Below are 12,868 nucleotides of genomic sequence, written 5' to 3'. Positions count from 1 at the left end.
AGCCAACATACTGTACATGGTTCTATTTCATAATATTTCTTGAGATGTCTCACTATGGGATGCAACCTCTGTCTGCATTCCTCAGAAGCATTTATTTCAATCTGCTAATCCTGATTAGCCGGTGAAGCGCGTCCGTCCGCTTGGGGGTCACCCACCAACTATAAAAGGAGGACACGGACAGATGTGCACCATTCAAACACCTCTTTTCCGCCAGCATAACTGTCCACAGGCGGATTCTCTTTATTCCAGTCGACGGACGCTGGCAGAACTAGCGCCTGCTCTGGACTACAACAAGTTGAGAAGTAGTAGTAGCTGTGTAGTAGAAACAGCGCTTACCTTGTTTCGCTTGGTAGGTGCTGTCCTTTACTGCCGAAAGGTAGTGAACCTCCAGGCATCAGCTCCGACTGACGGCTCCTTCCAACGCTGTTGCTCCAGCACACGTTGGTCCACAGCGGCTCTTTCACTCCGGTGTTTGCCCCGCTGCACGCTCCGTGCCGCAAGGCCGGTGCGTTGACCTCAGCACACCTCGCTGTCGTCTCGGTCCCACTGCCCTCGGTGCCTACAGGCCCGTGCGCTCGTCGGTCCTTCATCTGGGCTCTCACGAAAGTGTGTAGCCGTACAGCGCCAGATACTAGGGTATCGACGAAAGCGAAAGCTGCCGTCTCAAAAACCAACGCTGTCCTCGACGTCTCAGACGGTCCAGCACACATTGGACAGCATCCCTGCTAGCACCTGTGCTAGCTGCCTTGTGGTAGCGTAAGCTAGCCACCTGCTCTCCTAACTGCGTCACGTGGTAATGGAAGCTGACTCTTTCACCGAGGGAGTGAGATGCTCTAGGGCTCGCCTGCATCTATGTGGGGGTAAAATCTCCACTAAGGACAGGCACAAAGTTTGCCCCAACTGCCTGGGTCTGGAACATACTCGCATGGCGGTCGAAACTCCCGGCTCATGTAAGCACTGTGCCGTGTTTAGGGTTACGAAACCTCCATAGGAGACTGGCACGCCTGTCTGAGCAGGACTCCTTCCCCCCTCACGGTGTCCCAATGGAGGCGGGGGAAGTAGAAGCTCTGCTGATGGAAACTGCAGCTGCTCAGGGTTCCAGCTGCGGTTCCCAGCTTGACCTGGCGTCTCATGTGTTCATCGATCGCATCCCTAGGCCAAAGGCCAGGGGTGCATCATATGAAAGCAATGTCTGCCACTATGAGCAGAGTAATGACAGGTCCCGTTCTTCCCACTCGCAGAGAGGCTCTGGCCCCTTCCTGGTCAGGAATAGCGGTTTCCCGTCGTCACCCTGTCCCCTGGAGCAAGCAGTGTGGTCTTGCCCTGTACCACCGGCAGGGGGCTCCTCCGCTGTGCGGGAGATCCCTCTGTTGTTGGTCGGGCGGCCAACATTAGAAGGATCCACCACGCTGCGGACGGGCCCTCTGGTGACGAACGGCCATCTGCCACGAGGAGGCTCCATCAATGTACGCTTGGGCTGCACAGGCCACCTTTGGGCTCTCCGGTCGCTTACAGTCTGCCTCCGGGAGAGCGCCATCGCTTCGTGTATGGCTCCTCTTTCAGTGGGTAAGCCAGAGCAAAGATGCGTATTTCCACATTCCAATATATGCCCCTCACAGAAAGTACCTACGGTTTGCTTTCTGGGGTGTGTATTACGAGTACCGCCTTCTCCCGTTTTGGCCTCTCTTTGAGCCCGAGGGTGTTTGTGTGCTGCACGGATGCTGCGATCGCTCTGCTAAGGAAGCGAGGCATTCGCCTGGCTACGTACCTGGACATTGCTTACTAAGCAACGCCTGTCACACTGGGTGGTGGAGGCTATTGCTTTGTTTGATTCTTACGTCGTTTTGTACATTTTTTGTTATTTAGGTGTATTTTGTAGTGATCTTGCGTATTTTTCTCTCATTTAGTATTTGCCTTTGTCGTTTTGTGTGTTGCTGGTAAGGGTAAGTTTTTTTTCTCTCTTAGCGTGTGTGTCTTTGGTATCATTTTGTGTATTTTGTCATTTGTTCTTTTTATTATTCAGTATATTTTTCTCTTATGTTGTGCATTTTTGTTGTCGTTTTGTGAGTTGCTGATAACCTTCATTTGCAATTATCATTTTTAACAAAAAAAATAAACATTGTAAAATAACATATTTTTTAATGCGTTCATTAATTAATTTTCTTTCAACTACCCCCTGTAGTGCCTGCCATCGCGTAACCCATTTGAGAAACACTGGTGTACAGTATAAACATTTGAAAGGTTTTAGCAAATTAGTCCACACTCAACAGCACACGAAAAAATCCCCAAATAGCTTTTATTTTGACTTTAGCTGTGATATTAGTGTATATTCACAGAGATACTGCCTCTGTGTGTGTGTCACATCTTGTCAGTACTTCACACTCCCACTGAGAGCAGTGGGGGAGGGGATTCTCACACCTTGTGCACCGAGCCCACACAGCCTCAGTTACAAACTAATGTTCTTACCTGAAAAGATAAGATTTCCTCTAATCTCTCATTTTCTTGAGCAGAGTGAGATGCAGGAATTTAACATCAGAAAAGATGAGAGGTTAGCGAAACTACACCGGAATAGGTTTGTCATAAATGACTAATAATGTGAGATGGGAGACAAGTGTAGGATTAAATCACAGCAGACTGGTGGTGGTGTTCTGGGATTATATTCAGCACCTGTCATGTTGGCAATTTACAAATCTACTTTTCAACGTCAAAGCACAAATGCAAATTTAGTGAGACTGAATCCAAGGCTTTTCAAGAGGAAATGTCACAATATGCAAGGGTGAGTTATAGTTGAAGTCACACGCAATCAGATTTAAATGCTAAAATGTAATTATTTAAAGATACTGTACATTAAACATTGATGTAATTTAAACAGCAAGGAGAGCTCATGTGTCAACCTCAAGGCCCAGGGGCCAAATCCGGCCCTTTAAACCATCCAATTCAGCCCACAGGAGAAAGTTAAAAAAAATACAAAAATAACATGAATTATTGTGTAAATAACCAAATAATTCAGCAGTAGATATCTCAGCCCTTCTAAATACACTAATTCAATGAAACGCCACAATTTTTGGAGGATCACAATATTCCCATGCTTTTATCACATGACTGCGGCCATTTTAAATTTAAAATTGTTCAAAAAACTTAATTTTCCTGAAATTATTTCTCATAATTTCCCCAAATTACATAAAAAATTGTCACAAAATCAATGAAATTTAAAAGGGTACATCCTGCAGGGACTGATATCTGTCACTTATTGCTTTACATACTTCATGTATCATTTATGAAACAGCAATGGAGCCCTTTGTATCCTCTAAACCTTTTAATATATTGCAGGTGCTGCTGCATGAGCATCATTGCTACAGGTGCTGCAACTTGCTATAGCTCAGGCTTAGCTTGACTTAAAAAAGCTCTTTAAATCCAGCTAGCTTTTTTTTTTTTTAAGCCATTTTCTACTGTCTATTTTTGTGCAAAATCACACTTAAAGGCAGGCAGACACTGTGTGATTTTTGGCCCATTTTGAGCTGATTTTTGACTCGTGCGTCTGTTATTGGGATCGTGTTGTTTCTTACAGAGGGCATTGATGACTAATCACAATAACTTCAAATAGAATTATGATAAAACAATTTGTTAACCTAAAAAAAAAATCACATACATTTTTTTTTTAGTTTAATATCCATGCTTGATATGTTGCAAGAAATGATCACTTAGCATGTGTTGACCGACTTGATCATGTGTTGTAGCCCTTCAAATACATTAACTCAAAAAAATATTTTTTACATGAAATAACTTGATATAATTTGAACTGTATAGAATTTTATACACAATATTGTCTTTATTGAGAAATGATTTTTTCGGCTCCGGAATGACTTTAATCCAGGTGAGATTAGGCAAAATGGCTCCTTTGAGCGTAAAGGTTGCAGACCCCTGAGCTATGCCTATGGGCTTGAGTCAAAGTAGATTATATCAAACACATTGTGTTCATTCTCACTGCTGCATGTCCTGTAATAGATGCTACAACTTTGGAAACGTTTAGTCACTTTTTAGTCGACGTAAAAAGTAAATACTTTCTTTTATCACCTCACACCTGGGTTGGGGTCAATGACATTTTTCAGTTACAATTACGTTTTCAATTATCCATGTTCAATAACAATTCAATTCAGCCCCTGTACCAGCGATTTCCAGGCTAGTATTTATGACAACCGCACTATAAATAACCTTTTCCTCTGGAGTCAATATTTGTCCCAACCATTTGAGAGCTGCATAACATTTTCAACAATGAGTGAGTTTTTAATGTTGCACTGGCAGATCTGAGATTAACTGCTCACGTCTAAGTGGCATAGAGGAGATCTAAAAAGCAGAACTCCGAACAACAGTAGGCTCTTATCTACTCCCATTAATAAAAAAAACCAACACATGCACACACAGTGCACACATAAGTGTTTCCTTTCCCTAGCCAGATCAATTATCAGATTAGTGGTGGTATGGGGGTGGGATTGAAGGTGGGGTCCAGGATATCATCTGTGTCTAATGCATTTTCCAGAGTGGGAGGTAACAAGAGCTCCCTGTCAGGGGAATGTGATTGACTTATTTTTGATAATGTGTGGTGATGAAGTTCCTCGTATTTGTGTGATTAACGCTATGATTATTTTCAGTAGTATCTTTATATTGGCCCATCAAAGCAAGGCCACAAGATGAAGCATTCAAAGTGATTCATGTAAGGCTTTAAAACAAGTAAAAAAATGTTTTAATGCAGCAACAAAATAGCCTGCATTACTGTGTTCCACAGCAGCGGAAAGTAATTTGTGAACATCAAGAATATTCCTAAGGTTTTTACCATTAAAATGCTTTTAATCACTGTTTTACCACCAACATGTGATTCTGCAGTGTGCACAGGCGCCATCATTGTTATGAGACGTCAAACAAATTATTTTTAGAGGAAGTTTGACTTTACCATGTTGGAGCTCCAACTCCAGGTGGTGACCCCCAGTCGATAAACTCGGAGTTCTGAGTGTCATTGAATGCAGCATGAGATCAGTAACTTCCTGGTGACGATGCAGCCTGTAGGCGGGCTTCAGAGTCCATGTGGGATGCAAGCTGCTGATTGGCTGAAAGGTTTTCACTTAAAGCTTTCCTTGGGCTTGTTATTGGATGAACAGCACCTAGGTGGGCCTTGACCCGCGGTGCTGCAGGTGATTTATATCAGATGGTTTGGCTGCACTTGTTCCTGCAGGAGATGCAGCAGCACCTTCTCCTTCTGCTCCCTCTCCTTCTCCTCCTCCTCCCTCACTCGTCTGATTGTTTACCTCTTAGTGACAGTAAACAAGATATGAAACACATTACTATATATTTTAAATCATGATACTAGATTTCGACCCATGCCTCTCCTTCATACCCGTGTCCCTGAGGCCCTTTAATTTTTTTCGGCAGACATCCTCTGACAGAAACAGTGGAAACATAAACCACCAGTGAAAAATGCCGATATGATGACAAAATAAAATAAAATAAGGGAGTTTTGGGGTTTTTTCTTCCCACTGTCGCTCAATGCATGTTCATGTGGATCTTGTTGGGTTCTTTCTTTCTTACACACCGAATGCGTCTTCTGCGGCACCGGACAATCTGCCATAGGAAACGCACCACAGGGTCCGCATGATCAAAAAATGTTCCCATTCGCATCATACGCACGTCTGAAGCGAAGCACCGCCCATCAGCGACAAGGGATGTAACGATTCACTCAACTCCCGATACGATTCCATTCACAATACTGGGTTCATGGTACGATTCTTTCACGATTTATTTTACAAAATGGGACTGTAGACAAATGATGACTGAAAAATATTCCTTTTTTTTTTTTGGGAAAAAAATAGAAAATACTGTATTATTTTCCTTTTATTTTTCATTGTCAAAAGAATCCCTTGATAAACTATTCAAAACAATGCAATTTAACTAAAAATAAATCTTGAATGAAATAAATCAAGGAATACTACAAATAAAGAAGAAGTCTATTAATACAAATTCTGGTTCTATAGTAAACAATGCAAAACTGCATAATAGTTCTTTTTCTTTTTAAAAGTACAACTGAAAATGTATTTTGTGCCTTAGCAATTGGACTTTAAAAAAAAAAAAAACAGACCGGTGTCCGTGTTGACATCCTGACGTTATCGTCAACAAAGACTGTGATTGGCTTTCATCATGCGAAACAGCCGCAGGAATTCAATATTTTCCACTCTTGCGGATGTGCGGATATGCGTAAAATCGGGAGCGCGCACTTGACGTGCGGATCGCACCGCACTGCCGCACTGGAAAGATTTTGCATTTGGAACGCAGCTACTTTGTATGTAATCTGGACGTACAGACATTTCGTGACACATCCGGTGCGAACGCAGCATTACTATGAATTTTATATTCATAAGCGCTTTGAGATGACTTTGTTGTATTCTGCACTATATAAATAAAGTTGGATTGAATTGAATGACCCAGTGGCTAATGCTATCATTACCTATTGCTATCATTAGCTAATGCAAATCCTTGCTCAGTGCCGACTTTCAAAGATGAAAACTTTAGAGAAAACTTTTACTTGCTACTCCCACCTCCCCACCGTTTCTCCTCCATGCCAAATCCTTGCTGGTCCGGTCCCGCTAAAAATAACAGGCTGTGTCATACAGCTCTGGGTGGTCACACACCACCATGATTAGCTTCCCTTCCATGGTTGAATTGGTGAAAAGACCGGTTTCCGCATTGACGGCCTGACGTCATTGATTGCAAGGAATGATTGGCTTTCACGTCAAGCAAAACATTCGCTAGAGTTCAATGTTTTCAACTCAAGCAAATGAGGAATGTCGGGAGCACGCATGCCGCGACCAACGGCCTTGCCACGTGGATAAAACCAAGCCTGCCCAACTGGAGAAGAATTTGCTTCTTACTGCGTCCATCCCATTGACTTTGTATGTAATCTGGTCGCGCAAAATTTTATAACAGTATGTCAACTTCCAAGGGGGGTGAGGTAGTTTAACAAGGTCTTATGCTGTTCACTGACACATAGTGACTAGGACTTAACGTGCTATGCAAAGTTAAAAAAATATGATTAAAAAAAATCAATTTGGGCATGTTTTGGATTGATACGATGGTGAAAGATTGCGATATATCGTCGAATCAATTTTTTCTTACACCCTCAGTGTGCACTGTTTGTACATCTAAGTTAATATTACACATCATTGATAAGAGATCCATACTTACAATTAAGCGTAACCAACAGAAAGAGGTTCAATGAAAAGCTCTTTCTAATGTTTGTGGTTCACAATTTGCTCGCGTGTTTATCTGATGATGTCAGGGATATGCAGGATGGGTTTGTGATTCATGGCCTCAGCCGTCTACGATGACAAGCACACACGCAGAAATCATTGGTAATGTGTTCATGGATGAGAGTGGAGGTAATTCTTCAGGGACCTTCCGGTGTCTGCTGGCCCACGTTTCAGTTGATTGCTCTTTGGTGAGCAGAGCAGAGTTTTTGGTTGGAGATTGAGCTGATGCATCAATGCCTCACACTGACAATGTTTGAAAAATGAGCCGCACCATATCACTGCTCTGATACCAATCACCAAATACTACAGTTGGAAAAAAACTTATATACACAATTCAATTTGTTTTATTTGTAAATACATTACGTTGTGGTTGTTTTTTCTTCATAAGGTTATATGATGATTTAATATCATCTAGGACTAATAGGGAGAGAAAAGAAAAACAATTACAAATAAAAGCCAATAGAAACACTGATGGGAAAAAAATAGCCACTAATAATTGTGGTCACGATCCAGAGCAAATGGGGGGCAGTTTATGGCTGTTTCAGCAGAACGGTGTACAGTGTAAGAGAATAAACAGGCACCAGTATGTCAAGTTCAAAATTTGTCCTGTGATCAGCAGAATGGGAGTAAATGCAAACTGCTGGAGTTTGTGATTAAAAAACAAAATGAAAAATCACCCCAAGTACTTTGCTTTTTAAAGTCACTCATCAAGAGGTCAAGAAGGCTTTGACAGTTAGGGTGCTTTCACACACACCTTTTTGATTGCACCATGCTCCGTTTCCTGGGTTTGGCCGGTCTTTTTGCAATAGTGTGAAAGCTTATTCGAAGTCTGGTGGGGAGCAAATAAGCAATCTCTGGTCCTCTGTAAAATGTGGGTCTCAGTTTGCCTCAAGCAAAGCATGGTGTGGTCTTTAATCATGTGAGAAAGCAAACCAGGACCAAATATGATAGGACTTTACGTTAAAACACATATGTAGTGGAGCAACTCCATCAGTCACTGGGCAGCACCACACAGCAATCACACAGACTGCCGTCGCGGCAACAGGCAAGCGCACACCCTCACCCGCACACACTCACAACCCAGTGCTTCAGCTGGCAGCACACACACAAATCCATCCATCCATTTATCCAGTGACGTGCCGTGACTACTAGGGCTGGGTAGGCACGTTGCAAATGGAGACCACCAATGACAATTTCATATGTTTCTGCTGTCAAGTGTTAATTCAATTCAAATTAATTTTATTTGTGTAAAGCAATTTCCAACAAAGTCATCTCAATGCGCTTATCAAAATATAAAATTCATAATAAGAAAGAAAAAACCCAATAAGATCCACATGAACAAGCATTTAGCCATCTAACAAAATCATCATCATGAACACCATTAAAGAAACATAAACAATTATTTAATATAGCCTCCATACTCTCAACAAGATATATCTCAGCAGCACATCTGTTGTTTGTGTTGGAAACACAGAAACACAGAGAAAATGACAACTTAGAACATCCTCAGTGAGGAGCATCCACAAAGCCAATCCTTCCTTTTGTTCCATTCACTGTGAAAAGTATGAAACATGTTCTGACCTTACCTTAGCTGAAGCTCTGGTAACTCAGGTGTTGGTCTCCATCTTTTAAAAGCTCAAAACAAAGTTTCTCTATCATCTCTAGCGCTGTCATCCTGACTGTAGCGTTATCCCGCCCACTAGCTAGAGAACGTAGCAGCAGCGGTCACGTGTCATCTATTCACTAATGTGCTGTGAATTTACGTATAGCATTTAGCATAGAGCAGTTACGTGCAAAGGCAGCTCTCTACGCTGCCTTTACGCGTAAATGGATGTCATATTGGGGACCTGATTGCGCATGTGCAAACACGTAAAATCACGCAATGGGAACGGAGGCAGAAGAGCGACGTACCTTTGGGAGGGGGCGTGGCCTCCCTCTGCCTAACAGCGGAGCGAAAAAAAAAAAAAGACTGTGCAGCTGTTCCAGGAAATAGCGCTGTTTAGTAATTTGGGCTATGAAACGCACAAAATGCGGACACTTTCAAACATAGGTACTGTAGGCTAATGGAAATGGAAAAATAAATAATTTATAATTAAAAAAAAAAAAATTATAATTAAATAATCAAAATATCAATTCACCCTTGGGTAGGCACTGCCAAACTTGCCTACCCTGACGGCACGTCACTCCATCTGTCCATTTTCAGACTCGCTTTGTCAGCACACAAGCAAACACGTCACAAACAATTCCTCACTCCTTTCAGTATTTACTCGCCTGAGTCACCTGAGTCCACTGGAGTATATGTGTGAAAGCACCCTTTTCGACAAGTATGCTGGGTTAGTACTTCAGCTGACCAGCTGCCTGATTAGAAATCCAAAAGGCATTTTAGAAATTGGATATTGTTGGTCACTTTCTCGCTTAAAATGCTTTCAGAACTTTCAAAGGTGGCGAAATACTGGAGATATTTAGCCTCAATGTGCTTCAGGTTTTTGTTGTTGTAGGTTCCCAAATGCATCTTGGGAAACTTGGTCACCATACTAATCATACTAATAGTATATAGCAGACAGTGTAGACTAACTGAGTGTATAGTACATTAGTATGCGATTTCGAACACAGCCCTGTCATGTCTTTTGTATCTAATGAGCCACTAACTCCAGAGTTTGCCCAGGTAGCCAATGGGAGCTTTCCTTATTCTACTAGCGGTTGGTTGCTAGCAAGTATGAGTTCCCACTACTACACCATGACAGCCTGGTAGTGGATGGAGCTTTGAGTGCTGGATGTCAGCAGGAGGATCAGGTCATGGATTCAATGTCATATCCTTAGGATTAGGGATGTAACGATTCACTCAACTCCCGATACGATTCGATTCACGATACTGGGTTCACGATACGATTTTCTCACGATTTATTTTACAAAATGGGAATGTTGACAAATGACTGAAAAATATTCCTTTATTTTTTTGGGGAAAATACTATACTATTTTCCTTTTATTTTTCATTGTCAAAAGAATCCCTTGATAACTATGCAAAATGATGCAATTTAACTAAAAATAAATCTTGAATGAAATACATAAAGGAATAATACAAATGAAGAAGGAACCTATTAATTTAAATTCTGGTTCTATAGTAAACAATTCAAAACTGCATAATAGTTCTTTTTCTTTTTAAAAGTGCAACCGAAAATGTACTTTGTGCCTTAACAATTGGACTTTTAAAATAAAATAAAAAGTCATTTTACTGCATTTACGTCAGATATTTGTTTAGACCAGCAGAGGGCGCTGGTAACCCAGTGGTCGGTTGGCATGCAGTTATTCCACCAGTGAAGAAGAGAAGCTATGCTAGCAGACAGAGCTAATAGAAAAACGTGACTTTTACAGATATTCACATAATATTACAGATATTCTTTCGGTGCTAAAGGAGTAAAGAATCATTTATGAGCATGTTTAACAGTAAATGGCGGCAAGAAAGAAAATAGTAGCAGATTCCACCCGTCACGTCCGCTTCTGGAAGGATTAATATATAGCGCCCTCTGCTGGTTAAAAAAAGTACTGCGATTCAATTTTCAGAGCATCGATGTGAACCGTGGTACCTATGAATCGATTTTTAACTGCCTTACAATTAATCGTTACATCCCTACTTAGGATCCTTCATTTGAGCCACAGCAAGAGCTTCATCACATGACACAGCTTAAGGTGAAGGAGACAGGCACACTTGGGCTGCGGCCGAATACTCCCTCCTATCTCCTGTCCCATCCACTGTTCCTTAACCCCCGGAAGTGTTTAAGCGGCGGCCATGATAAGGAGCATTCAAGTTCTCTTAAAGCTAAGAAAATGAGGCTCAATGCTTCCTGTATAACCACCTTTAGCCGAGGAAACACTGATGCAGTCTTTACCAAAGGAGACAAGATAATGCTGCCCTACAATTCCTGGCGGCAATGACATTTAAAGGGACCCGCTCATCCAAGTGTACAAGGAAACTCACAAAGACTGAAAAGGGACGCAGATCATGTAAGGTACCAAGGCAATAATATGTCTTGAATAACTTTAAATATTCTAAAACCCATATCTTACGATATGCAAGCCAAATGATCAGATTATAACTGACATAAAACAGAGCAATCTGTCTTATGTCAAGAATAAAGATCAGAGACATTTTTAGCCACATTATGTTTTATTAAACATATTACATTGACCTAGAAATGCTTTGTGTGGTTGTACATTTGCCTACAATGTTAGATAGGCCTATATCTTGCATAAATGTAGCAATTTCATGAAAGTATACTTGTTTTGGATTAATGTTGATTTCTGAGTGGATTGAAGTGAGTGTGAGCAACATTCTCAATGATGATGTTCTTTTAGTTTCACTTTTGTTCTTGTAACCTGGTCGCCACTTTTCCTTTGATTTCAATTCAAACCGTGTGATATTTGAGTTCTGTTTCATATGATTTTGTGAGATGTATCGATATGGGATACACACTCCCTGTTGCCCTCAGAAGCACTTTTCTTAATCCACTAAGCCCTGATTGGCTGGAAAGAACTTTCCATCCGCCAGGCACACTCCCACCCTCTATAAGACATCCGCCCTCCATCCACCCTCTATAAGAGGGTGGGAGGGTGGATGTACAGTTCCTCATTCAAACACATTTTGTGGACCACAACAGGTCGAGAAGCAACCAGTGCTTACCTTGCTCTGCTCGGTAAGTGGTCCTCCTTCACATGTAAAATTACAACAGAAATGCACAAAACTACACTAAAAAAGATACAAAAAATACACAAAATGATAACAGAATCACTGCAATGCCAACAAAAAACAATAAGTATACAAAAAATGCACAAAAAGAAAACAGAAAGATACAAAAATACACAATTATACCCCTTATGCTCCCACATGAATGCATACTTCCGACGGGCACTGCACTAGTGTCTTTAAACTTTAAATGTCTGTCTGTCAAATGTAAGTCACCTAAACTCTGGAGACATGAGCTCTGGAGCACTGAGCAATCATTTGGTCTTCAGCTGAATGTCTCTCATCTTCATATTGTTGTTGACCTCCTTTGCCTCAATAAACAATAGATGTTACTGATTAAACACAAAAGGTGCACAATGTGGAGTATTAAACAGTTTGTTTTCTTATCATAACTAATTTACTCCAACCTCTTTAAATCTCTTCCTCATCATCACTCTCTCACTACATTCACACTGCAGATTTTAATTCAGATTTTTTTTCAAAAAATCAGATTTTTTGTGTGATAGTTCATATTATTTTTTAAATGCATCTTCAATCAGTTTGGAATATGAACAGACTGCTACGCTGAAGTGACCCGCATGCGCAGAAGAGGTCCTAATGTGACACATGATCCTGCAGGCACGTACGGTGTTTACGGAAGTAAAAATGGAGGCGTCCAGTGTAGGACTGTGTGTCGCGATGAGAACGTTTCTTTCCAACAGAAGTCAGCACTTCATAACTTTAAGGAGACTGAAAAAGAAGAGAGCCAGGTTTATCGCTCTAGCCATTTGCTGTGATGGCTGCTACATCTTTACAACAGACAGTGTTCTGTTAAACTGCCTGTGAGTTGCC

The sequence above is a fragment of the Gouania willdenowi genome, chromosome 5, assembly GCF_900634775.1.
Source record: "Gouania willdenowi chromosome 5, fGouWil2.1, whole genome shotgun sequence".
Taxonomy (NCBI): domain Eukaryota; kingdom Metazoa; phylum Chordata; class Actinopteri; order Blenniiformes; family Gobiesocidae; genus Gouania; species Gouania willdenowi.
This window is presented reverse-complemented; position numbering follows the sequence as displayed.